This window comes from Neodiprion pinetum, chromosome 1, assembly GCF_021155775.2.
Source record: "Neodiprion pinetum isolate iyNeoPine1 chromosome 1, iyNeoPine1.2, whole genome shotgun sequence".
Taxonomy (NCBI): Eukaryota; Metazoa; Arthropoda; class Insecta; order Hymenoptera; family Diprionidae; genus Neodiprion; species Neodiprion pinetum.
The window spans coordinates 4,942,651-4,968,010 of NC_060232.1; the positions used below are offsets into that span (position 1 = coordinate 4,942,651).

At 42.4% G+C, this 25,360-nt stretch overlaps 1 protein-coding gene, 1 long non-coding RNA gene and 2 other non-coding genes across 4 annotated transcripts in view; 2 read left to right on the forward strand and 2 right to left on the reverse strand.

Moving 5' to 3' along the window:
- The window catches only part of Sesn (Sestrin), a 126,459-nt gene that overhangs the window by 47,332 nt on the left and 53,767 nt on the right, over nucleotides 1–25,360 (reverse strand). The window lies entirely within an intron of this gene.
- On the forward strand, nucleotides 4,997–7,339 carry LOC124217450 (uncharacterized). Its single transcript, XR_006882828.1, has 3 exons — nucleotides 4,997–5,150; nucleotides 6,492–6,854; nucleotides 6,937–7,339. It is a non-coding gene; the product is annotated as an uncharacterized lncRNA (long non-coding RNA).
- On the reverse strand, nucleotides 7,752–7,824 carry TRNAK-UUU (transfer RNA lysine (anticodon UUU)). The gene has a single exon. It is a non-coding gene; the product is annotated as a tRNA-Lys (tRNA).
- Nucleotides 12,482–12,554, forward strand: TRNAK-CUU (transfer RNA lysine (anticodon CUU)). Its single transcript has one exon. It is a non-coding gene; the product is annotated as a tRNA-Lys (tRNA).

Sequence of the window (25,360 nt, forward strand, 5' to 3'; positions counted from 1 at the left end):
TATCCGAGTCACGGCGACTGTTCGTTAAGAGCGTACGATATAAAGTCGAAATAAAAATCTAAAAGAGACGAGATAGTCACGAGTCGGCTGGCCTCTGATCGATTAGCGTGCAGAGATAAGCATCCTTACAGCGTTAAGTGAAAACGTTTTCGACCAGAGATTACAAAGGGAGGAAGCTTGAGAGAGGAAAAAAAGAAACAACAAAAAAAAAAAATACAAAAACGGGAGTATAATTAATCGTATGTAAACAAGTGTGGGGGGGGGGCAACTTTTTTTGTTACACGTTCAGATTCCTATAATAATTGCAAACAACCGACGTCCCTGAACCAAGCTTATCGTCGTTACATCTCTCAAGTCGCGGATAAACTCCGCGATCTTCGCTCACTTGTTTCAATTATATTCCTGATACGCGGACATGTGATTTGTTTAAATTTTTTTCCCCATCCAATTTATTTCTGTTTTTTCTACGATACGAAAACATGCGATATGAATTTCTCGTGACATTGTGCAGCCGAGAGATTTGAGCCAATCGCTGCGATATGCAGAGGAGTATAATATCGCCGATCGCGTTTGTGTACATCGTAAACACGCGCGCATAGGTCCCTGCACGTGGAGAAACAAGAATTTTGTATAAATTATCTGCGTGACCTCTTTCAACGTGCGATTCTGTCCAACGCTGACTCTCCGCAATGGCGGGTACAACAACCGCGATTATTATTGATAAAAGGCTCGGCGGTGTTACAAATTGCCTTGACGATGGACGTTTTTCTTTTCTTTTTTTTTTTTTTTTTGCAGCTTCGTATTGCAGCAGAAGCTGTTGACGGTTTTTAAAAAATATACATGATATTATATAGATACCGGCATTCCGCATCACATTTACGGTCGTTTCGTGCCAGCCGGCTAAACTGAGAGAAATTTTTTTAGTTCCGGTTACCGCTCAGTCCTTAACTATTTTCGTTTTTCACCACAATCGAAAAATATAGTTCTAGGTAGAAAATGAAAATTAATTTTCTAGCCGTTACCGGAATGCCTGGTATCCGTTACTATTCTTTCTCATCACGATCACACTTGCTATATTTTCTTGCAACTGTTGGGAAAATTTAACGCTCGTGCAACGATAAATTGACGTTAAAGCCTTGTTTAACTAAAAAAGTAGAGTAAACCTCACAAACTGATTTTGCGTTGCAATAACCAGAAAAGAATCGACGACAGCGCAAAACGGTTAGGCGTACCTCGTTTTTCGTAATTCCAACCATATTCAAACAGTTTTTTTAACGATACCTGATTTACTGAACTTTTCTAGTTAGTGTAACAAGTGAAATTTTTCTCAGTGTACAGTGTGCATGAAATAACGCGTGGCCGGTTGTTTAATCTTCCATCATCTTTTTCTTTTTCACGTCGGCGTTCGTAGGTTCGTTGCAGACGCAAACAGCGTATCGAAATTCACTGTTTTTTACCCCGACCGTATATTATCGAATTTCGACACGAACCCGCGAATATCTGCAGGCGTTGCCTCCTATCCGCACGAACGTCGGATCGTTAAATTATTTGTTTTCCTTCTTTTACGGGTCGGCCGTTCGCGTCGAAGGTACGAAAGTTGAACGACCATTCGTTGCGTATTTGCGTATCGGGCGCATTCTCGTTACCGATTCGCATCCCGAACGAATATCACAAACGTACGATGCGCGGCTCGATGTCGGTGATTAAAAAAATGCCTCACCCGCGGCGAGCCGCGACAAACTTTGCGGGTAACGCGGATTTCATCTCGATTCGTTCCCCGAGAGAGACGCGCCTTGGCACCAGGCGGTCTGCCGTCTTTCGCTCGAATTACGTCAGAGTCGGCGAGAGGTTCGCCAAGTCGATTAGCGAGTAGCAACGGTTTGTTCGCTGCATGCCGCGGCCGCCGCGAGCTAAGCCGCATGGTCCCAGAGATCGAGTGCAGGTACGTAACAAATCGGGAATGAAAATCAAACAAGCGGTGAGCAAAAGCAATCGATTATTTTTCTTAAAAATCGGTTGCAGTTTTTTTTTTTTTTTTACCGAACACGAACGACCCGATACAATATCAATTTGTGTGATTAAATTATCAATTCATGTCATCGTCTTACTCACTTACGTGTACTCTGAGATTTTCTTTATTTCCGGTTACCGCTCAGTCCTTGACTATTTTCATTTTTTACCACAATCGAAAAATATGGTTTCAGGGACAAAATGAAAATTTGTTTTCTAGCTGTTACCGGAAACTCTGGTATCCGTTTGTTTGAACCGAATGTATATTTAACAAGCCGTACAATTTGGTTTATGGAATTTTCTGCCAAAAAAATTTCCGGCCACCATGTCACGTATAATTCAACTCGAAAGTTGTAAGCTTGTGCATGGATGCAGGTCGGGATATCTTCGACTCGGCAAAAACCGACCGAAACCGCAAACCGGACGCCGAAAATAAAAATAATAACAACAACAACAACAACAGCAACAACAATAATAATAACGATAATTTTATCTCCTCGAGCCGGCGAAATGACATTTTATACACCCGCGACTCGCTCGTTCAACGATGCAAATCTGACAACCTGACACAACCGGCAACAATTTGCAAGCTGCGGTTTGACCCTGAAATTGGCGAGGCAAAACGGCGTGTTGCCGACCGGATACTCGATATACGCGATTCATTTCCGGGACAACGCGATGATCGTCGAGCGGCGTAACGTATCACGCCAAAATTACGATAACACCGCTGATAATCATCTCACATTGTAAACAATTGTTATTTTCCAAGGAATTTATTTATTATCATGAAATATTGATAAATCGTTCAACGATGCGTCGTATTGGAACTTGATCTCCAAAAATGTCGATCGATATCTTGACTCGACTTTTATTTCGTTTTGCTTGTTTTTTTTTTGTTTTTTTTTTGTTTTTGTCCCACTTAAAACAATCTTGCGTCTTGTGGGCGCGTGATCGAGCAAGAAACTCGATCCCCTCTCCTCTCACTCTCTCTCTCTCTCTCTCTTTCGGTCTATTCCGTAGGATAGACAAACGAAAGGTAATCTGGTTCCCCGGTTCGCGGTAGCCGTCAGCATATAAAGTATCGTTATAATACGAGTCAAGATAAGGAAGAAGAAAATATTGTGATAAATTGAACTGTTTATTGTACAGCGATGCAGGGGTTAGTTGTAATTGGATGTAAGAATTTCCCCTGCATGGTTTACGAGTAATAAACCGTATTCAGATTGGAAACGGGAAATCTTAGGTCCCTATGTTTTCCTACTATACGTGATTAGCATCGATTCGAGATTCAGTTTCGTATTGGCGACAGAAAACAACGTCTGACAATTTGTGTAGAAATTCGCGACGAGATATTCTTTCAGATATAGAATGCAGCATGACGTTATACCTATAATAGTAAAAAGGTTTGGATCGGAGAAAAGAAGAGCTGCCGCGTAGATATTCTTTTATTCTTCTTTGCCGTAAAAGGAAAGTAAAAGCGAATTTCTTCGATTAGGATTGGCAGAAAGAAAAAAAACAGGCAATATTCAGAATTCATTAACGATGCGACAGTGTTCCGTACCAATTATCAGGGTCGTTTTATATTATACAAATGTTGTTACACAACAAATATTATATCCGGGAGGAGGCAAACAATGACGGAGTGGAAAGTAACTAGGAATAGTCTACACCAGTGACTAATTGACGGTTCGTTATACGGTATCGAAAACAAGACAAGATGATAAGAGTAGGCATATTCTGATACAAGATCAAGTTTCCTATATACTTATACGTTATATCCAACCAACGAATACTCCGAGTCTATAACCGATGAAACGAACCGTGAAGAAGTGGGGGAAAAAAAAAAAAAAAAAGAAACAAGTATGCGAAACGCGAATGACAAGGCGTTGAATTCTCGATACGACTTTGAAAGAAACGAAACGATGTTTGGTGCACAGTTATAACCGAGTGAATCTTTGCTCAACGATATTTCGGAAGACTCTCTAATTTGCACGCTGGACGAACGTGGTGTCGTTGATTCTGAAAAAGCCACAAAAGTAAGTCTTGTTTTAACAGGCAAGCCACGAGAATCCATCCTGTATGTAACACAAGTATCATTTCACGGACGTCGAAAAAGAGTTGAATGAAGAGGAAAAAAAAAAAAAAAAATACGAAGAGCCACGACGAAAAGTCACCAGGAAAGAGCCGGAGCTACTCGATAACAACAGAAGACTTAGGTACGATACGTGTCGGTTAATTGAGATAACCAAGAGACTATTTCGCGTATGCGAGGTACACCTAAACCGGTAAATTTAAAAAGCGAAACTTTGCCAAACCACGAGCCGGTTCGCGTGTCAATTAGTCGTGCTTAATCCGTCGGCTAAGTAACGCGAATCGAAACCGAATTCGTAATTCCGTGCCAAGAACTGAGATTTAAAAAAAAAAGAACAAACAAAAGTAGAAAAAAAAAAAACAACAGAAAACACCGCGCGTTTGCGAGGTAAAATTATTTTTTTGTCGATTCTTCCTTTTTTTGAAACGTGTAAAGAAATCGCGATAGATCGTCGATCGGCGTAACGATCGTACGGAATATTATTAGAATGAGAGGAAATTTCCTGAGAATGAGAAAAGAACGTTGATAAAAGCTATAGCAGGGATAAGAATAAAAAAAAATTCAATCCGCGATTTCGGACAACACTCGACTCCGAATTTTCGCCACACGGCCGGTTTATTCAAGGCCAACTTTTCCCCGGGGCTCAGCGCGATTTTCAAGGTCTCTGTCAAGGCCCCGAAGACCCCGTGGTCTACTGCCCGTTTCCTCCAACCAGCTCTTCGGACGCCTCTCCCTCTCTCTTTTTTCTCTCTCTTTCTCTCTCTCTCTCTCTCGCTCTCTCTCGCCTCGTTACGCAACGCGACGCGACGATACGTGCGAATTACAGGCGTGTGGGTGCCTCGAAGGCGATATCTTTGTAATTGCCGGTTAGCACGATCATTCGCTCGAGCGTTTGCTTGTAATATACAGAGTGTGCCGGTTCCTTTCGACACATATTCATCCATCGCTCGTACGACGACGATTATCCATTTGAGATTCTGCACGGCAACGCGGATGACGCGAACGCTCTTGAATATCGGCGGCTGATTGTTGGTTGCAGGCTATTACCGTACGTACGTACCTACGATACACGACGTATCACCGTGCAATAAATTAGCACAACGACTAACCGGATCGTAATTCAACTCCTTGATCACGTATCGCTCATCCTATCCGACCTTAGCGAATCACTTTTAGTCTTCGGTTCATCAACGACGGCATTTTGATAATTATACAAGCGCGTTATCGGGTGTGAAATAACTATCGTTTGATTTTCAATTTTTATAGAAATTCTAAAACCAAATACAACGTCTACTCTTTTGCGACGATTTCTGGCTCTGGGTTTTGTTATACACGCTATTTTGTATTGTTTATTATGTATGACGTGTACGTGTATACATACTTTCTTCATACATTTAATATCTACGTATGTTTACTTGCAACTACTTGAAAATAAATAAATACGAGTGGGCAGAGCTCGTTAAAAGAGTAAGTCGCCATTTGCTTGGTACGTAACAAATAGCTCTGTGAGTTTTGTAATATGTGCCGGTGTATATTTAGATTGATTTATTTTTGTAATACTTTCGCGGGTGAATTGAGGAACAAATAAAAATACATCCTTCTCTTTACATACGTATACATGTATCTTTTTCTCTCTTTCTCTGACCGCACAGTGTCTTGTTAAATCGTAAAACATAGGTCGTATAAGTGATCATTTTATTTCTTCGTTTCCTTAATTTGTTTTTAACCCGTTGACTCATCTTTCCATGTATGTACTTGTAGATTCTGTGCACGATATACGCCGGCTTTCAGTCAAAAGTGCATTATACGCGTCGAGGCGATAAACTCGATATAATTACACAAATTGAAATTGCATAAAAGCGGCAATCAAGTCCTCATTAGAGACCGATGACCCGGGGAGAAGGAAAATATATATACATATATACATATACATATACATCGTCATCAGAATCCAACACGTCATTTTCACGATTCCCGGTCATTTATTTACATCATTTACAATATCGTTCACTGTATAACATGTTGCATTTCGACAGGAGTTACAGCTTTTTTACAGCATGTAGCTTTGCGATGCAAAGAGTGATGAAAATAAGGAGTATAACACATACAAACCCATCAAAATGCTACATCCATTCTCTGTGCATAAAGATGATCGTCATAATCACCGGGAGTTTCCTAATCGATAATCGATTCGTTATTAATTATTACAATTTTTGTTTTTTTTCTCTCATCCTCTTATCGAAGTTTGTTCTTCGATCCGAGTGAATTTGAATACTAACAAATTTCGATATCGTTGACACGCATACGCGTGAATAAATGAGAATATGATGTAATTTCATCCGGCAGTTTTTTTATTTACTTATTTATTGTTTCCCCCCCCCCCCATTAGATAACCAAAAAGACGTTGAAGTGTGACGGTTATACATTGAATGCATGGATGTAGGTGTGTGTTTTGCGTCCTCCGCGCCAGCTGTGCCGACGATGACGAAAAAGAAAAAAGGAAAAGGAAAAGAAAAAAGAAGAACGAATCCGGCTGGCAGTTTGTCGACAATCTTTGACTGACCTGTCAGCGGGCCGAGGATAAAATCGCCGCGTCCTAGCCTCGGAGCAGAGATGATTAATTAGCCGTTCTGTGATGACGTATTCGGGTGAGATAAACGATCATCGGTTAGGGCGAGATGACTTCCCCAATTAAGAAGCTCTCCGTCATTTGTGGGAGAGGATCGGTTTATCCTGAAAAAGCCCTAGTTTGGTACGTTTTCACGATTCCAAATAACCTGCTAAAATAATTCTAACAATATTCAAACAGTTTTTTAACGATACATGTTTTACAGAATTTTTCCAGCTACTTTAACAAATGAAATTTTTACGGATACCTGTTTGATGCAGTGTTACGAGCCACAGACTGAAGAATTTTCACATTAGTCGTGTATGTTTTGACAGAGAAATTTCAGTCGGTTTTATACTCACGAGACGAGGTCTGATGATCGAGTCGTTCGATTTAAGACGAAAATAAAATCTCCAAAAATTCAATGCTCAAGAAGAACAAAAAATCTGTAAATTTTTATAAGTTCAATCACGCGAAGGTTTCGACGAACTATTTTTGACACTACAATTTGAACGGGTAAATTATACGAACATTACATACGTAGTAATTGCATTATCGACGAAAATTCCCGCAGGACAAAATCGGTGATCGCATGGACGGGAGCGGCTGTGCTTTTCACCCTCTACGTCACTGATTGGCGAGTTGTAAACAGCCGTATACCATTCTACGGCGATAAGTTCAAGAAGTAGAATCTTCGACGATAATTTGGAAATTCGAAAATCGTGGAGGAAGAGAACGAAGGAGAGAAAATAAATCCATTATACGCGACGTAACGATGCCGTATAAAGAATAGGAATCAAGGATGAACTAATTCGATTTCACAAACTCGCGCAATAAAAGATAATATGAAAAAACGAGTAAGTCGTTTAAACTCGTCGATGATTGCATCATCGAACGTGGTCGTTTTCTCAATATTTATTTTCCGTCAATCTTTGCTTCACACGAGCGGTTTACCGTGTAATCATAGGGTAAAATAGACCGCGATTCGAGAGGAATATTGAAAAACGAACGACAAAGCGATAGAAAAAAAAAAAAATTTACCGCCCGAACAGGGACTTGAACCCTGGACCCTCAGATTAAAAGTCTGATGCTCTACCGACTGAGCTATCCGGGCCGTTGAGGACAAGACGTCAGTTGGGTCAGTATAATTTTGCTCACTTTCTAAACGTCGAGTTGTAAAAAATTACGAATCGATCCGAGACGCCGAACAGCGTATTTATATTACATGTCATATTATATTATTTATAATATTTCACATATCATTTATTGGGGGAATTGAAGAACACGCCGCGTCGTATCTACCGAGTTTGTTTTACCGAAGAAAGAAGAGAAAAAGAGAGAGGGAGTATAAGAAATATGAGATTTTAACGAGACGGTTAATTCTGGAACAATTTAGTATAATTATTTGGTACAATTACCAAAGCTACAAGCTTTGCAAGCCAAGTTTCATCTCAAACGACAGTTAAGTTATCCTGACGAGGTAACGAGCCGTACTTTTACCACCCACGCGTATCTCGCTCTAGTTTTGTCGTGTGAGTGTCAGTTGTCGGTTGAGAATTGTAATTGTAAAAGAGCAAGAGAAGCTTTATGGATTATTTCAGTAGGTATAACGAATCAGTGCTTCGACCTCGGTATTTTTATTCTCGAGATGAGAAACGAATCTCTCTTCGAGTAACGATCGCAAAATAATAGCAACGACGATTACTCAAATAAAACAGATATAGATAAGAGACGAGAAATAACACGGTAAATAAAATGTGACGATCAAGCCGAACGGATTTTGTCGAAATTTGGCACACAAATGATAAACACATTTCGAAAATAGAACTTTCTCGCACTCGATCCGATACTTTATACCTATAACGTACAATATTAATATTATTCACGTCTCCTTTGATCGTGATCTCTAAATTTTGTCCGTTGCTACGTATGGAAGAAATAATGAGACGATTTTGTTACTGAGAATCAGAGAATCAGCGAGAGGTCGTAACTGATGCAACCCAACATCGCTGTTACTCGATACTCTCGAAGAGGTCGCTGGAAGAAAAGAACCCGGAAAATCATGAATGATGAATCGTGCCGATTTATAAATTTACTACATATCGTTATATTACAGAAATGTGATTCATTTCATTGAAAGTTAAAAAATTATTCAACATTCATAGCGAATTCTATAATCATCGGATCACGCGAGCAACTGTTTTGAAAATTTTGCCAATTTTCAAACAAATATTTCTGCAATCTTTACGAGTCTGAACGGAATAACAAGTAAAAAAGAAGACGAAAAATAAAAAAAAAAAAGGAGACGTATATTAATGTGCGAAAAATGTAAGGTTATTCCGAGGGTTGTTCAAACTAATTCACGGTGCACATGTAATCGTAAAATCTTTTCTTGTTCACCTTATTTCAATCTATTCCTAATGCCCAAGATCAAAAGAAACTTTTTTCAAGGTTCGATCATTTTTTTATCCGCACCTCCTCGTCTCTGGTCATAAAAAAAAAAAAAAAAAAAAAAAAAAAAAAATAAGTCAGCAGATAGGTATCTACATTCTTCGAGGCGAGACACGTCGTATTTTCATTTTCCAGGTCGTCGTTGCTGTTGCTTTTCCACGATACGATAGACTTATAATTGAGTTATTGCGCATAGCATAATCGAGAAAGAATTTGTTAAATTAAGCTAATATAAATTCATTCGGTACTACGCAACGTTAAAACGTAGTAAAAGATTTTTTAACTACGTAAAGAAGAAAAAAAAGAAAAATAAATAAAAAATACCCTTCTTGGTAGATTTGATGGGTAAATTTTGTCTCTGGTTTAAACGAATTTCCGCAGAGTTTACCGCGACGAATCTTTACACTCCGCGCATGTGTATATCTATAGAAAGGCAGAATTGTTTTTATCCTTGACACGAAATATTGCCAGCAATAAGCATACAATTGTGTAATCATCCTGAAAGTTTGATAAACGATAAAAAGATTTAGAAGCATAGGAAAAAAAAAAAAAAAAAAAAAAACGGATAAAAAAATAATATGCGCACGTGTATGAAAAACGATATTCTTATCAAAATTTGACGCCCGTCTATATATACCGCGTATCAAAAAGGTCAATCGGTACAACTTAGATTCCTGCACGTTTATACGAAGCTCAACGTTTACAGAGAACTCATCATTAATAATTAAATGTATATTAAGCTTGATAGATTCCGCGTTTAAAAAAAGGTCGATCAAACTAGCGTAAACTACTGCACGTTTATACGAAACGGAAAGTTTACACGGGTAACGCATCATCGGCAAATTAAATGTATATCAAACGTCAAATATTTGCTTTACACGGGATAAAGAATTTGTGGAAAACCAAGGAATTTATTACAAACAAGCATACGTGCATTTCTCAACGTTTCTTGCGACACATTATCATGTGATTATTGGAATGCAGGAGCGACGTCACACTAAATTTTATCATCACCGGCTCCTGCCATGTGCCTAGATATTCCCTTGTTTACACTTGATTCTTAAACTCTTATCTTCCCCCGTATCCCGTTCCTCCCCTCGCCCTCCAACACCGCGCATTCTTTTCGTTTGTACACGGCGAAAACGTTGCCAAAAATTTCACGCACGTTGTAAATACGTGCTCGATATATGCCTGTACAAGTTGCGCGCATACGCACGCACGTAAGATACACTTTATACGTATAATATATAAAAATATATGTATATTTGAATAAATATTTTCGTAAGCCGCGGAGACACAGCCGCTTAGCTTTTTCGCTTACAATTTTACCCCGAGAAAGTTCCGCGACGTACGCAATTGTTGGGTGTTTGGAAATCTTTCCATTCGAAACAAGAGATTGCATCTACGTGATAATTAGCTGTCGGAATCTGTGAAGTGTATTAGACAGCGTTTATAGAATGTTGACAAAAGTTTCCTCGTCATTCTACGCGCGCCGACCGATACGAACTTTGACCACGTCAAGTTTTTCCCAATTTCTTTGTTCTGATTCTCTTTTTCTGTTTTCTTCGTCGTTCAGCTCCGATTGAGAAGCCTCGATCAACGGACAGTGATTAATTTCTCTCCCTTCCCGCAGAGTCTCTTCGTTTTTATCCGCGGTTCTCCCGATTATCTCTACGTAACCTCTCCTCTTCTCATCCGGCAAATTTGGCGAAAAAAAAAAATAAATAAATAAAAAAAAAAAAAAAGTAACCGATCCTCGACGGGCGATTCCTTTGTCAATGGAATCAATTTATTATTTACCTACATCGGACACGGAGTACTGACGTAGATACAGGTACGTACCATGAACACAAGTTGTTGTGCAGTCTAATATTGAGAACTTGACACATGGGGAGGAAGAAGAAGAAGAAGAAGAAGAAGAAGAAAAAGAGATGCCCTGGCCGAGCTCCAACCTGATCTCGCCTTGAGATGCCTCTATAGAGATAAATAGAAGCCAAACTATGTAGTTCGCATCTGGAACCTAACGAGAGACAGAGAGAGAAAGAAGGAGGGAGAGAGCCTCTCGACGAGGACTTATTGTCAACATACCAAACCTCTGACAAATCCACATTTATATTACAGGTACAAACATATAACATTCCCAATCGGGCCAATGCGACGAAAATCGTCTTTCCGTGCAGCTGCACCATCCCACATATCATGGCGAATACTTTCCGTATTCCGTAGCAACGCCGCAAGGATTATAAAATCTGCAAACTCCCGTTGCACGAAAACTGGAGATCGAACGACTAATAGACGAGTCGATGTTCACCACTCGCGAATCGATATTCAGTTAACGGAGTTACGACAGAGTTGAATGGTCCGAGTCTCGTTCCAGCGTGACGGAAGAGTCTCGTCGACGATAACGAACGATGCGTATCCTGTTTTCCCGCACTGCGTCCTCGCCTGGAAAGGCAGGCTGCAGGGTTACGATCTCACCGTTCTCCGAACTCTGCATGCACCAGGACCGGCACCAACAGCAGGCGGGGAGTCTAAATTTGAATCTTTTGTTCGTAAGACGGAGGAGGGTGATTAACCCAGAAAGTCCAGTGTGATCTACCGAGTGTCGACCCTCCGCATCGCGGCTCGGCAACGCGGTGAAATCCTCAACGAGGAACGAGGGGTTCGATGCTGCTGCTGCTGCTGCTGCTGCTGCATGCTCGGACTGACCGCTTACCCTGGCCATTAGCCAGAGACGACGAGTCTCAAATATACTCTTCGTGGTCCGAGCTTCGGTCCCACAGTTAGAAAACCCGCTCGTCCATCCGCAGCCCCAAAATCCCTCGGGAATTCTTTGCGCATGGTGCACGAGTCGAGTGCCTGATGGAAACACCTTGGCGGATCTCCGATATATGGATTAAAACTGAGAAGCGTCTCGAAGAAAGCGTAGGACGCGAACCAAGTTAACGTCCTTTGCGGACACTTGAAGAGGTTTACTCTTTGGTAATCACGGATTGTCGGAGATCGTTTGATTCCAGAACTTCGGCACGACGTTTCAGTTTTGTACATTGAACGGAAAAGCGTATTTTAAAAATAAGATGCGAACATCTGTCGCAGAGACGATAATTTCGCTTCGGTGCAGCGGTGCAACGGTAGTTTGTAGTATATTTTCGTCCTATCGTGAAAACACGAGGCTCGAGGCACGAATATCGTGCGAATTTTCGTCGTTCCGCACAATTTGTCCGAGGATGAGGAAAACCTTAATTGCACGGTGATTTAGGCGACCCTTGAGGCGAATTGTATCCGGGCTATGAAATTGGGCAGTGACGTACTTTCCACAAGCCCGGCTAGCTCAGTCGGTAGAGCATGAGACTCTTAATCTCAGGGTCGTGGGTTCGAGCCCCACGTTGGGCGATGATATTTTTTCCACACCGATTCTCGAGGGCGTAAAGTTCATTGACCCAGTTTTTAATTGCTCACCGATTTAACAACAACAGCAGCCTTTGGCGAGGGCTCGATTATCTCGTTATTTCGCTAAAAATAGACGAATCTCATCCATCGCCGACTTAACCGACTCCGACGTTATACCTACACGTATATAATATCGCGAGTCGCCGCCGTACTATGAACGAGGAGGAGTTCTTCCGTTATTATCTGCGCTTAGTATCGCGGAGAAGACGAGAGTTCGTTCATTAGACTATAAGTTCCCCCGTTTGTATAGATGCCCGCGCCATGATTCTGGTGCACAAAGCAGCCGTTATCAAATACCCCCGTTTTATCTTACGAGAGAGAGAGAGAGAGAGAGAGAGAGAGAGAGAGAGAGAGAGAGAGAGAGAGAGAGAGAAAGCGTGCATGCCACTTTAACGCGGTGGCCACAACGGACTCTTTAAAACGAATATACGCAAGAAGAGAATTGTACGTTATCTAAATATTTTTCCGAAGCTGCGGCGTAGGAAAAATGTGGAATACCGCAACATTGTCCGTGGGACCAAGAGGTCGATAAACGAGTATAAATCGAGTATAGATACGATATCTCGAGTACCGCGAGACAGGGTTTTTCGCGGAACGACGAAGCTTGTCGGAACCGGCGGTTTGTTGCGTGGTTTCTGGTTTAAAATGTGCGGTGGCCGCTTCGATCCGTTGCATTTAATTACATTCACGCAGCAATGAACATGCGATGCGATTACAATTGGGCGGAGTTTGACGATTGCCGACAGAAGTGATAAACGGATAGGGGAAAACAAATAAAAGTGGAGCAAAAATTTGAAAAAAAAAAAACAAGAAAACCAGAAGCGCGGGGAAAACGTCGCAACGCGTGTACGCGTGGCTAACCTAAATCCACTGAAATAATCGAGAGCTGCACGTGTACTCGTGAATCTAGGTAGGTATGCCCACCAACAACATTAAATATACACGATGCTGCTGCTGATGCCGTTGCTCTCTCACGCTTCGTCGCATGTGTAACAAACGCAGGCATTCACGCGTGATACGCAAAAGCCATCGTAACTAAAAGCGGACAGACCCAAGAGCGACGGCATTTAAATTTTTTTACAATTCTTGTCAAACGCAAAAAGCTGACGTACGCGTGTTGGCTTTTCCACTTACAATTAATACGCTATTCGTCGATCTACGCCGATTTTACCGACATTTACGTAACAACGGTCGGTAACACAGAGGACTGCAAATCAATTTGTATCCCCACTCACGGATCATCTGTATTATACTTATTGGGCGCTATAATTGATGATACAAAAGATCGTTTCGCGGTTCGTCGAGGGTCGTTTCATCCCCTCGAATCTTTTAAATATTGTAACAATCGACGAAAGCTTCATTGCGGAAAAGAAAAGATCCCGCGGTAGTTACGCGGCGATATTTGTGCAGCACGAAAAACTTTCGGCACTCGAAGAATCCCATTTTTAGATGCATTGGATGTCTACTTTTTTTTTTTACGCGTGCCGTTACAAGAGACCCGTGACTCGAGCACCTGAATTTGCAGGCCAAGAAAAGTACAACTCGAGGTACGAAGAACGTTTGCGTACGAAGACGGGAATCCTTGGTCGACTTGGCAACACGCATACGTCATTTTGTTATTCGTTTGGCACGTGCACGTGGACCGAGACACGTGCCGACGAAAAAAGAGTTCTTGATTCGTGACAATATCGCGCATGAAATTATTCATCGTTCGACGAGAGTGTTCCGTGTGGCACACAGCGTGATCCCTTGCGAAACTGGGCTAGTTGAAGGTACTTCCCGTTGAATCGTACGTAAGCTTTATTAGGTCGTGGCGTTCGCCGCAAAGCAATCGGTGCTACACCTGAAATGTAACCGGTGTCACGATTGAACTGGCAACATGACCGCGTCGGTTTTCCTCTGATTCATCCCCCATTCCCGGTACTCGAAATAGGTGCCAACGCATCTATTCCCCGTCTTAATTCGTAACGAAGATGGTCAACAAACGGCGAAATTCACATGCAGCTCCACGGTTAAGAAAACAAAGCTCGACGCTACCGGCGTAATTTTTCTACTCTCCCCGTAAAACGAGTAACTCGGAAAATAAAACGAAAATCATTTAATCATTCATACTTGTAGTTAAGATATCAAATTACAGCTGGGACAATTTTGTGAAAATTTAGGTAAAAAGCGAATGAGCTTGGAAAGAAACGAGCAATCAACCGGCTCGAAGGATCGGAAATTACTCCGTGCGAAGAAAACAAATTTAGAAGAATATTTACGCACGAGGTAGTTATGCATACAGATATTACGCAACGTGTTTTTGTGGGACACGGTAACTAGGTTATTTTTTATTTTCTGCTCCACAGTTTTGCGTTGTATTATGATTATTGTTATTGTTGTTGTTATTATTATTTTGCGGCAGGAAAACAAGAGAATTATCGAATGCCGAGCCTAACGAGTTCGAACGGATGACTCAACCACCCTAATACGGTAATAACGATAACAGGAGCGAAGTTTGACGAATTCAATTTTCTCTGTGCACTATTCGAATTTCATTATTTTGCGTTACACAGTATCTGGTATAAATGTATTTGTTTTACAACACTGAGAGAAATTTTTAGTTACGTTTACCGCTCAGTCCTCAACTATTTTCGTTTTTTACCACAACCGAAAAATATAGTTCTAGGTAGAAAATGAAAATTAATTTTCGTTTTTCGTAATTCCAACAAATATTCAAACAGTTTTTTTTAACGATACCTGTTTCACTCAATTTTTCTAGTTACTGTAACAAATGAAATTTTTCTCAGTGAATAAACTCGTAAAAATCGAAAAGACGTTTTTCCTTCAACATCGTAAAAATAAAAAGCACTCCCCCCCCCCCCTAATTCAGAGCCGTTAAAGACATTTCTTCTATCATGCAAGAGCCACATGGCCACCGCGTGATCTCGACCATATGGACATCACTACACACCTAACCCACGAGCACAAACGCACACAAACACGGATCACAGGCCTAAAAACGCGAGAGTCCGTTCTTCTCGCATGGAATACCGTGTCCGCAAATACAGGTACCAACATCGACAGGCATTTTGCAGCCTTAGAGCGTAAAAGGCGTGACCGTCAACGTGTTACACGTGTAACGCGTGTACACGTACGCACGTATATGTGTATAAATGCAAACAGGGAACGCGGTCTGGTCCGCGTTAACAGTGTCGTCCATTGTTGTCATCTCTCCGGTGCGTAGATCATTCGACATGTAACCTCGCGGCGTTAAGGGAAACGTTTTCTCAACCGTTAGCGGTGATCGATCCGATCGGTACATCGAACGAACAAAATTGTTACAAAAATAAAAAGTGTCGCATAATTTTCGAAGCAAGGCTCGGGCAAACCAGCCGTGGGTCGTTTCTTCTTCTTGACCTATTTTATCACGAATTGCATACGACGATAGCCTCGGGGTTGTATTAAATTTTCTAAACAGGCCTTCGAGATCCACCCACTCACCTCCGCAGGTTGAAAATTATACGCAAGGAGGATCGGAGGAGTATCGTATGCATGCGGGTTGTCATAGAATAGACGTCTCCCTGGGGTCAGAGGCTCTCCTTTCCATCGACAAAAATACGCCGACCACGTACGTCTGTATCAACGGGCGAAGAATTCTATTCATAGACAAAGCTTGGCCAATTAATCTGGGGTCAGAATCAACCGGTGCGCAATTTCCACTATATACGCAAGGATGAGGCTTTGCTTTTCGCTACACGTTATAATTGTCTCAACTATTTCGGCAATTTGCCAAATTGAGAGAAAAAATAAATAAATAAATAAAAAAAAAAAAAAATGTGAGCGCGAAAAGCTGTTTTCTTTTTTATTTTTCTCACTCTCTTCGTTTCCGAAAGATACTTATAGGCTGCCGCAACACGTTTATACAAATTACGGAATGTCATTTTCATCAATCAATCAACGCATACGCACATCGCTGTCACGCAGGGTGCGAACGGTGGTTTGCCGTATGCGTTATTTTGGTTCGACGCGTTGTCCGATTTTTAAGCATTGTATGTTGGAAATTTTTTGAAATTCTGCCAAACTATTTTACAGACCCCGTGAAAATCGAGAAACATACGCTTATACTTATATTCATACATTGCATGACACGCTGGCGCCAAGAATGGCACCTTATTACGAATGCGTAGAATTCGCGACTGCCGTATTACGTTAGAACGACGTTAAGACGGAGGAATCGCTGTTGAAAACAAGTGGCTCTTTAAATAGAAACCATGTAGAGATATTTCGTGTAGATGCGCCTCCACGTGTCGAATGCCGATGCGGCTTTCTGCTCAACAACGTGCGAGGTACAATGCACGTGGAAGGAAACTTTGGTCCGAGTCAGAGTTTACGGTAAACGTAAGAAGGCGGGCGTTTCCATTTCTCATTCTCTCTTCCGCTCATTTTTTCTCCTCGAGAATATTGCATTCCAATACCGCACAAAGGCCGCGGCGCAGAGTCGCACCAATTATGCAACAACACCCTCGAATGCCTGCTCCTGCACGCGTCTAAGAATATCGCCTCGGTCCCCGGTGCGATGGACCCGAGAGAGTGCAAGCACGTGGTGCCTGCGGGCTGCGATATTTCTTTTTCATTTCTCTATCTTTTTTTCTTACCATTTATTGTATCAACAGACGTTATCGCATGCCGATATCGTCGCAGTTATTTTCATTATTCTTTTGCACACAATAATATTAACCCTCGCGTTGGTACAAATATTTATAAATCGATGTTGTTAATCCCCGTTTGCACCACACGAGAGCCTCGTGTGACGAGACAGGCACGCGTGTTGCTGGGACTTGCGAGAGAAAAAATTGGGTCACTGTACAAGTGCATTTGCTTTGCGATGCGTAACGCGTCTCCTTTATTATTATTGTTATATACATATATATATGTATATTTTTTGTCATACTTTCAACGTAATCGTCCGACACTTTGAAAAGGAACAATAACAAATGATTCGGGTTCGTACATACCGCACAGCTTGCTGGAAAGTTTCGCCATGTTATATTTACCTCGCGTTTATTACTCACGATCAGTTTATCCAGCTGCTTGTCTATCCGTTAAAGCGACACTTTGCTTGTCTAAAAGATTTCAAACATCGTAGCGACGCTCGGAACGCCCAGGCATTGGCTGCAGCCGCGTGACGTCACGTCGACTCGAGGGTGGCGGGACTTTCAATTTGAACGTGAAAATGCCTGGCTGTTCACAGACTGGAAAAAATTTTTAACGTTTCGAGACGGATGCATCGCGGGTTTGTGCGACAGGCGCGAATAACGCGTGTGCCCGATAACAACGTTTGATTTGCCCATCATCGCAAGCGTCACAAAGAAGTAGCCAACACTTTGGTCGGCCGGGCTAAGCGACGCTTCTGAAGTGACGTGTAAGCGTAACGCGGGTTACAAACGTTAAAGCCACAGGAGCCGATGTGACCGTTGCTAATTCGGGTGAACGTGCGGCGGCGTTTGTAAACTGTTGTTAAAAATACGAGAAGTACACGATAAGCCGGAGGGCGTTGAAAACATCGAACGGGTTCAAGGGAGGTCGTGGAATACCGATCGAACCGCGACTACGCGGCTTGCGTCGAAACGCTGCGAACGATGAAACGGAAAACCGCGTATTCTAATTCAAAGTCTCCCACACGTACCTGGTCGAAGGTAAAGAGAAGCAACGGTTGACGAACACCACCGTTACGGGGTGTAAATTAGTTCCAAGCTCCCGAAGCTTCTCAAGAGCTCGAAGCGTATTACGCAACCGAGAACCATGCACGCGTGCATTCGACTTTGGGCGATGAATTCTAAATATAAATTTCATACGCGTACGTAATAGCCGACGAAGATCTTTGACGATAACAGAGATCGTTCACTCGGTGTAACAAATTGCTCCAATAAATTATAAATCTACGCACACCGCGCTGTAGGTAACGCAGCACGGGTCAAAAGTAAAAGCCGGCTAACGTCGCTTCTATTCAACTCTAGCCGTACGTAGTTCACGGACGTGGCGTGGCGTGCCTTATCCACACCACGACACGTCTCGACTGCGGCCAAGCCGTGCTTAATTCTGATTCTAAGCGATGCCGAGCACGTAGCGAACCGTTAATAACCGGCAACTAAACCGAAACCGAGATCGACCTCCTCCTCCTCCTCCTCCTCCTCCTCCTCCTCCTCCTCTTCCTCATCCTCATCCACCTCCTTCTACTTCTACTTCTGCTTCTGGTATTACGCTCGGCTAACCCCCGCAGCGTGAAACGTGCTCAAGCAGCTAAACACGGTGAAACGATCAGACGACGAACTGTTGCTGATGCCGTGCTCACCCGCCTAATTGCAAACGCGTGTGACCCTCGCCCAGGTCAGCGATGGTTTCTCTCTCTCTCTCTCTCGGTTCATCGTCGTCCCCGATGCACAGGTGAATACGAGATATCGGGACAAAATCGAGCGAGGAATTTACCGGCAGATTTTTTACCTTTGTTTTTCAAACCCCAGAGCCTCTGCAGGGATGCCGAGAGTAGATCTTAAGTGGTCCGGAAAGAAGCTGCATCGGCGGATTGTTTGCTTCGTTTTTGTTGTTGTTGTTTTTTCTCTCTCTCCGATTTGTCCTCCTATAAATAGGCTTCCTGCCTGACCGAGGCCTGGCGCGTTGGCTGGTCGAACGGCGATCCATAAATTTAGGAGCTTCACGTTTCGTTGGTAAAAAGGTGGCGAGACGAGACGAGAACAAATCGGTCAAACGCCGAAGGTGCTTCCCCTGCACCGCGACACGGTATCCGACGTTATTTATCGCCCCGTCTTTTGATTTGATAATCGACCGAATAATTATGATCCAGGAAACGGGACCGGCGAACGAGACGTAAATTAGCCCGCAAGCGGTCGACTCCATTCGTCAGATCGGTACATAACTCACCCGCGAACCTAAATCACTCGTATCGATCAGCGCCGAACGTTTTATCGATCCATCTGCTCTCGATCCGAAGATAATGAAGAACGGCTCTGAGTTTTTGTACTTTTTAACGCTTCGATGATCCGTTTGCCACGAAACACGGTTAAGAAGTGATGCGGAAAAGAGACGAATTACTTTGGACGAAAAACGCACAAGTACATGTAACAAGTCGAGTGAAAACGTCAACCATTATTGGGTCTCCGTGCGGTATCAACTTCGCATTACGTATTTCGAGGGTAGTTTTACGTCATTTGAAAATGCGGGCAGTGGTGCCCGAAGATACGTAGTGTGAATAACGAATACGCGGCATCGAGAAAAGCAGCGACGGCGTTGTTTTCTACGTACATACGTACAGTGCGTGGTGGAGGTGAAAAGCCTTGAGAATATTTACATCAAATTCTCTATCACAGCGTACGTACATTCGTGTACGTTAACGTGCATATATATATATACACACACGCACACACGCGCGTATATACGCGGTGTCGGGGAGTCTCTCGGCCGAGCATATTAAGAATGAAATATAATACGGAAGAGGAATATAACGCGGAAGATTGAACATGCAGGAACAGAGAACGGTGCTTACGAGATTCGAAAACAGTCAGACGCGCTTGGAATAATGCAGAAGGTGGGTTCGGCCAGTTTGTATTTGTAACACGGCGATGCCGCGCTGTTTTCCATCGCTAGATTTCAGCAGCCATGCACCGCTCTTCGACTCTTCCTCCTCAATCGTGACATCATCCCGCACACGTGTACCTCACATGCGGGGGCGATGCGATCGCAATCGCGTACTAATTGCATGTATCGTGTAATACAAACGCACGTGGGTAGGATAAAAAAAAAAAAAAAAAGAAAAAGAAAACGAAAAAATAGAGCAACCGAGCCAAATTTGCTTCGGCGAAGATAAGTACGAGAGACTCGACGATGATCCCCTGCGGAACGGTCAGAAGACGTGATTCGAAAGCTCGAAAGCTCTGTCGTTTAAAAAATGTTAGACTCTCGGTGCCGATTTTTTTCCCTTTATTTTCGTACAAAGTATACGCATATACAAGGCAATTCGTCGCTTATACCTGCCACGGTGGAATTTAGACCGTGCAGACTTAAGCTCGATAGAATTTGCAAAATTTTGCAACGTACCTGCGAAGAAGGGAGTAAAAAGAAACCGACAACCTTAGGTAGGTTGTACGTTGTATTACAGACATGCGGATTGAGATATCGTAACGTGAAAAACTAGCAACGTTCCAGCAGCTTTACGTATGTATTGTATAAACACGGTGTATATAGGTTGAGAAAATACAGTCATCCTGTAAAAGAGTGTGCTTGTACAAGTGGACCAGCGTAACTCGCAAGTCAAATACTCGAGTTATCGTTTTTATTCGGCAATTAGGGTGTAGGAGATCAATAAAACCTCTGAATTCCATCCATTCAATGTTATAATGCTCGAACAACAACTTATACATATATATGCACACTTGGATACATAATATCGTACCTACCTACTTCTCGAAGCGATAAGATTAGGCCGATTTAAGAGTCGCAGACGTTATTTTTCACGTCTGTTTTCTACCGCGTTAGAGTTTAGTACGCGTGTGAGCGAAGAGTCTGTCAATGCAACGTGGCGATAAAATGAGGAGAATCAAAGCTAGGATGGATGAAAAACGGTGCGTAAGGGGGCAATAAGAGGAGAACGTAACGCGGCCGCTGCCAGAAAAGAGTCTGTTCGAGTAAACTGTAAGCGCGTTATCATAGGTCTAATCTCTGAGCATACATCTAGGGCAAACGTTGGGGATCAGCGGTTTTTGTTTTTTGTCGTACAAGACGCTGAAACGCTAGCGCGCGTTCAAACAGAATGTGAGACACGGTGTTGGGGGTAATCTGTTAGATGCCTTATCGTTCTCTGACCTGCAGCTTGCACTGGAACAAAACGATTCTGCGCAAACTTCTTACTTGCGACGATGATCGTCGTTCGGGAAACACCACGGTCCACGATTCGCATTATCGAAGCATGTATTGCAATGGGAGGAATTCGTTCGCCGTCTTTCGCCATTGCCGACGAACGACTGCGGTTCGTGTTCTTGTTGCGGAGGATCAACGGGTGCCATTTTCATCACGGAAGGTTCAATTTGCTCGGCAATTATCGGAGGTGTTTCTGTTCCACGCGAGTAGACGACTCGCTGTACGCGATGATCGTAAAAAAGGGTCCACGCGACTACGGTTGCAACGGAAACGAAACAGCGATCGACGACGATCAAAGTCCGGTGAAACGTGACTGCGGTATAAAAAAAAAAAATAAAAAATTCGACGCCAACCGCGCAGAGCTGTTTGCGCCAGTGCGAATGTCCCAGAGGCGAATGAATCGAAGCGAATGCATTTTATTCCGTGAGAAATGATAAGGATAACAATGTCGTCCGGTCTTTGTTTCGCCGGGATGGCGGTCGGCGTCTCGATTAGATTGTAATATTGCATATTGCTAATGTGACGTTACGAAATTTCATATGTAACAAAGACACGAGGAAGAGATTACAACGTATAGGTATCATAACCCAGTTTCAACGGACGATTCCCAACCCCGACTTATCGTCTATTTCGTTGTTTGCACTCAACCGCCGCGGTATTTTATTATCTTAACGATTCCACACGAGAAGTGCAGGGCAATCGGCCAAGCGGTTATCGTGTCGGTACGTCTCTCCACGTGGCTGTGCGTCACTCGATACTCGCAATTATATTCGTTATTACGGGCCTCCTTTGCAAAGCCAAAAAATAAGAAGAAGAACACGAAAGACAAATTTGAGACAACTTTCCCACGATGAAACGGTTTTAACGACGATCAGAGGCCGTAGTTTATATCGGTGCACACAAATCGAGCCTTTTCTTATCTCCGACTTTGGTAGGTAGGTACACAAGAACCTTGTTCAGACACGACGCGATGATTGTGGGCGGAAAGTTAGCCTCGAAAAGAGTTGCGACGAATGATATACCTGCGAAGGAATTTCAAACAGACCGTGAACAATGATCGAAGTTGCGTCACGTCGCGCGTTTCTTGTTTTCGTTGATTAAATAACAAACCGTAGCCGATCGTTCTCCCCGTCGATGCATGTTCTATATAATTATAACAATGCCGATGATTATTTTTATCACGTGATAATTATACGCGTTGCTCGATTAGGGCGAGGAAAAATACGCGAAAATAATACTCGCGTAACAAGGTATAACAGAGCTACACACGACGCATGGGATTGTTGTTACGCGCGTGCGGAATATCAGGTTCGAGATAATTGTTGTACTGTTTACTACCGTACACTTCCTATTGATTAACATTTAGAGCAAACTGGATCCCAGACAAATAAACGATGACGCAGAAACGCGCCTGCGCAACAGAAATTTCACACGTTTCATCGTAGTCGGGATCGTTGCACGATTTTATCACCGATTTATCGGAAAATTTTGCCTCCACGAATAAAGCTCGTGAGAAAACTTTGTCGGGAATACGTCGGAGGGATGAAACAAAGACGCCGCAGTACCGAGTCACAGCGAGTGATGCATTTTGCAGAGAGCATCGTCGCGTTTGCGCCGGACTCTGTAATATAATTGGAAAAACTGCGGTAATATAATAACAAGAACAACGAGTGTCTGAAAATAATCGACTAGTCTCCTCTGTTTTCTGATAACACATCCGTGTACGTACGCGTACAATGTTATGACGCGTTCCACACGCCGATGCACATGCACACAGGCGTGATATAACATCGGTGGTGGCGGCGGCGAGTTCAACGATCTCGGATAAACGACAACGAAGAAACAACAACGATGCGTGTAAGTGTGTAATAAATTAATGGTGCGATGAAAAAATAAAAGAAATTGAAAAAGAAGAAGAAGGAAAAAAAAAAACAACAACAACACGCAATATCAGACAGTAGTTTCTAAAACTTTATTACCGTTTATTTTCATTTCCTTATTTATTCTTTGTCGTATTACCAAGCGTTAAACAATCCTGGCGGTTTGCCAGAAAAAAAGTTTTATTTCTGAAGGGGTAAATTATTTTTCAGATGCTTGGACTAGATTCCTTTTTATTATTAAACTCTCGAGGAATCTCGCGCGATGTGCCACCGCCACCTGCGACCAGCGTCTCCCACACAATAATACAACATACCTTATATACTCTCAACGACCGTACAAACATTTTTACGGCTAGAAGGATCGAACGGGTTTTCGGTTTTCCCTACTTCCGTTTCTTCGTATTTTTTTTCTTTTTTTTTTTTTTTTTGAACGAATTAACCTAATCGAGTCGTTTTTGTATACCGTGAGATCGGGTGAAAAATTGAAGAAAAAAAAAAAAAAAGAAGAAGGAGAAGTCTAAGGAATACGGGAAATGAATGGTCATCTGGAAATATTATCGAATTTTTTTCGTGTGAAAAATAGACGATAAAGAATAAATAAATGAATAAAATGAGGACTCGTCTGATTTACCTACCTTACTACTCGTTTGTTATAATTTATTTTATTTTATTTAAAGTTTCGATCGAAGAACGAAACGCTGACAAGTATAAAACACGAGAGATTTTATCATCGTTTTCGATTGATCGTGGAGTATATCGGGCGCTTATACGTGTATATAAATAAATAAATGTATAATATATATATATATATATATATATATATATGTATAAAAATGCCCCCGCCCCCGCCTCCCGTCGGTTATATCCGCGGTGCAGCGGGTTTACTTGTTGCGACCCCCGTATAAATACATCGGTATTATATTTATAGGTATAAAGTGAAACGAGGACGCCTGTTGCGCCCTCTCCCGCAACGGCGATGCCGGGTCGATGACCCGTGTGCGGTTAATTTGCCGGGGTGTGCTGATAGCCCTGTACCACTGATACTATGTGATAATATGTGCCCACCTATACATACGTACGTACGTAAATGCCTCGTTGTACGCACATAAGCGAGAGCTGTTTAGATATTTCGTAACGTTACCGTTTCCTCACGTAACAACGACGAACCGAACCGTTGCAGCGAACCGCCGCCCGATAATATCATTCTTTATCCTCTTCTATTACAAGGAAAAGATTTGAATAATCTTGTTCGAGATGAATGCGAAAACTGCCGCGCGAAACGAACAAACAAGGCGATTTCTTTCCACCGATATAAATTGTTAGATCTATAAATATAGATAGTTCGTGCAATTCTTTTTTATTTTAATATTGCGCGATGCAAAGCGATCGTAACTGCACGCGTTGCGTGTTATTGGCACGACGTAAGCTTGTCGCTTAATTAACACCAGTCGTTGTCGGTGCTACGAGCAATGCGAAAAAAAAAAACCATTTATATCGGAAAACGAAATTTCTCAAAAGTAATTTATACCCAAACAAATGTCAAGCGCGCGAAAAGAACGGACTTTTCTTTGCGGTAAGAAAAATGTAGCTGTAAATGCGACGAAGTAATATCGAAAATGAATATTCAAAATTGTTCACCTCTTCGTCGTACTTTTTATTAAAATTTTTTTCACCTATTTTTCTTCGTCTTCTTCTTCGTCGATTTAATCAACCACTAGCAAAACTTGCAGCGACACGCGCTCGTCTCGCAAGCGCAGCTTGCAGTCGCCGTCTCTCGCTACGAGACGCAACGATCGTACAGATCGGTAGAGCCATGTGTATTTACGACACGTGCCGGTAAATTGCGCGTCTGACAAATTCATCCGCTTCCAGATACATACAATGTGTGCTTTATAAACGATACGTATATGCCTGCAAGCCGGTGTTGTAGCCTTGCGAAGCATCTTGCAGCGACTC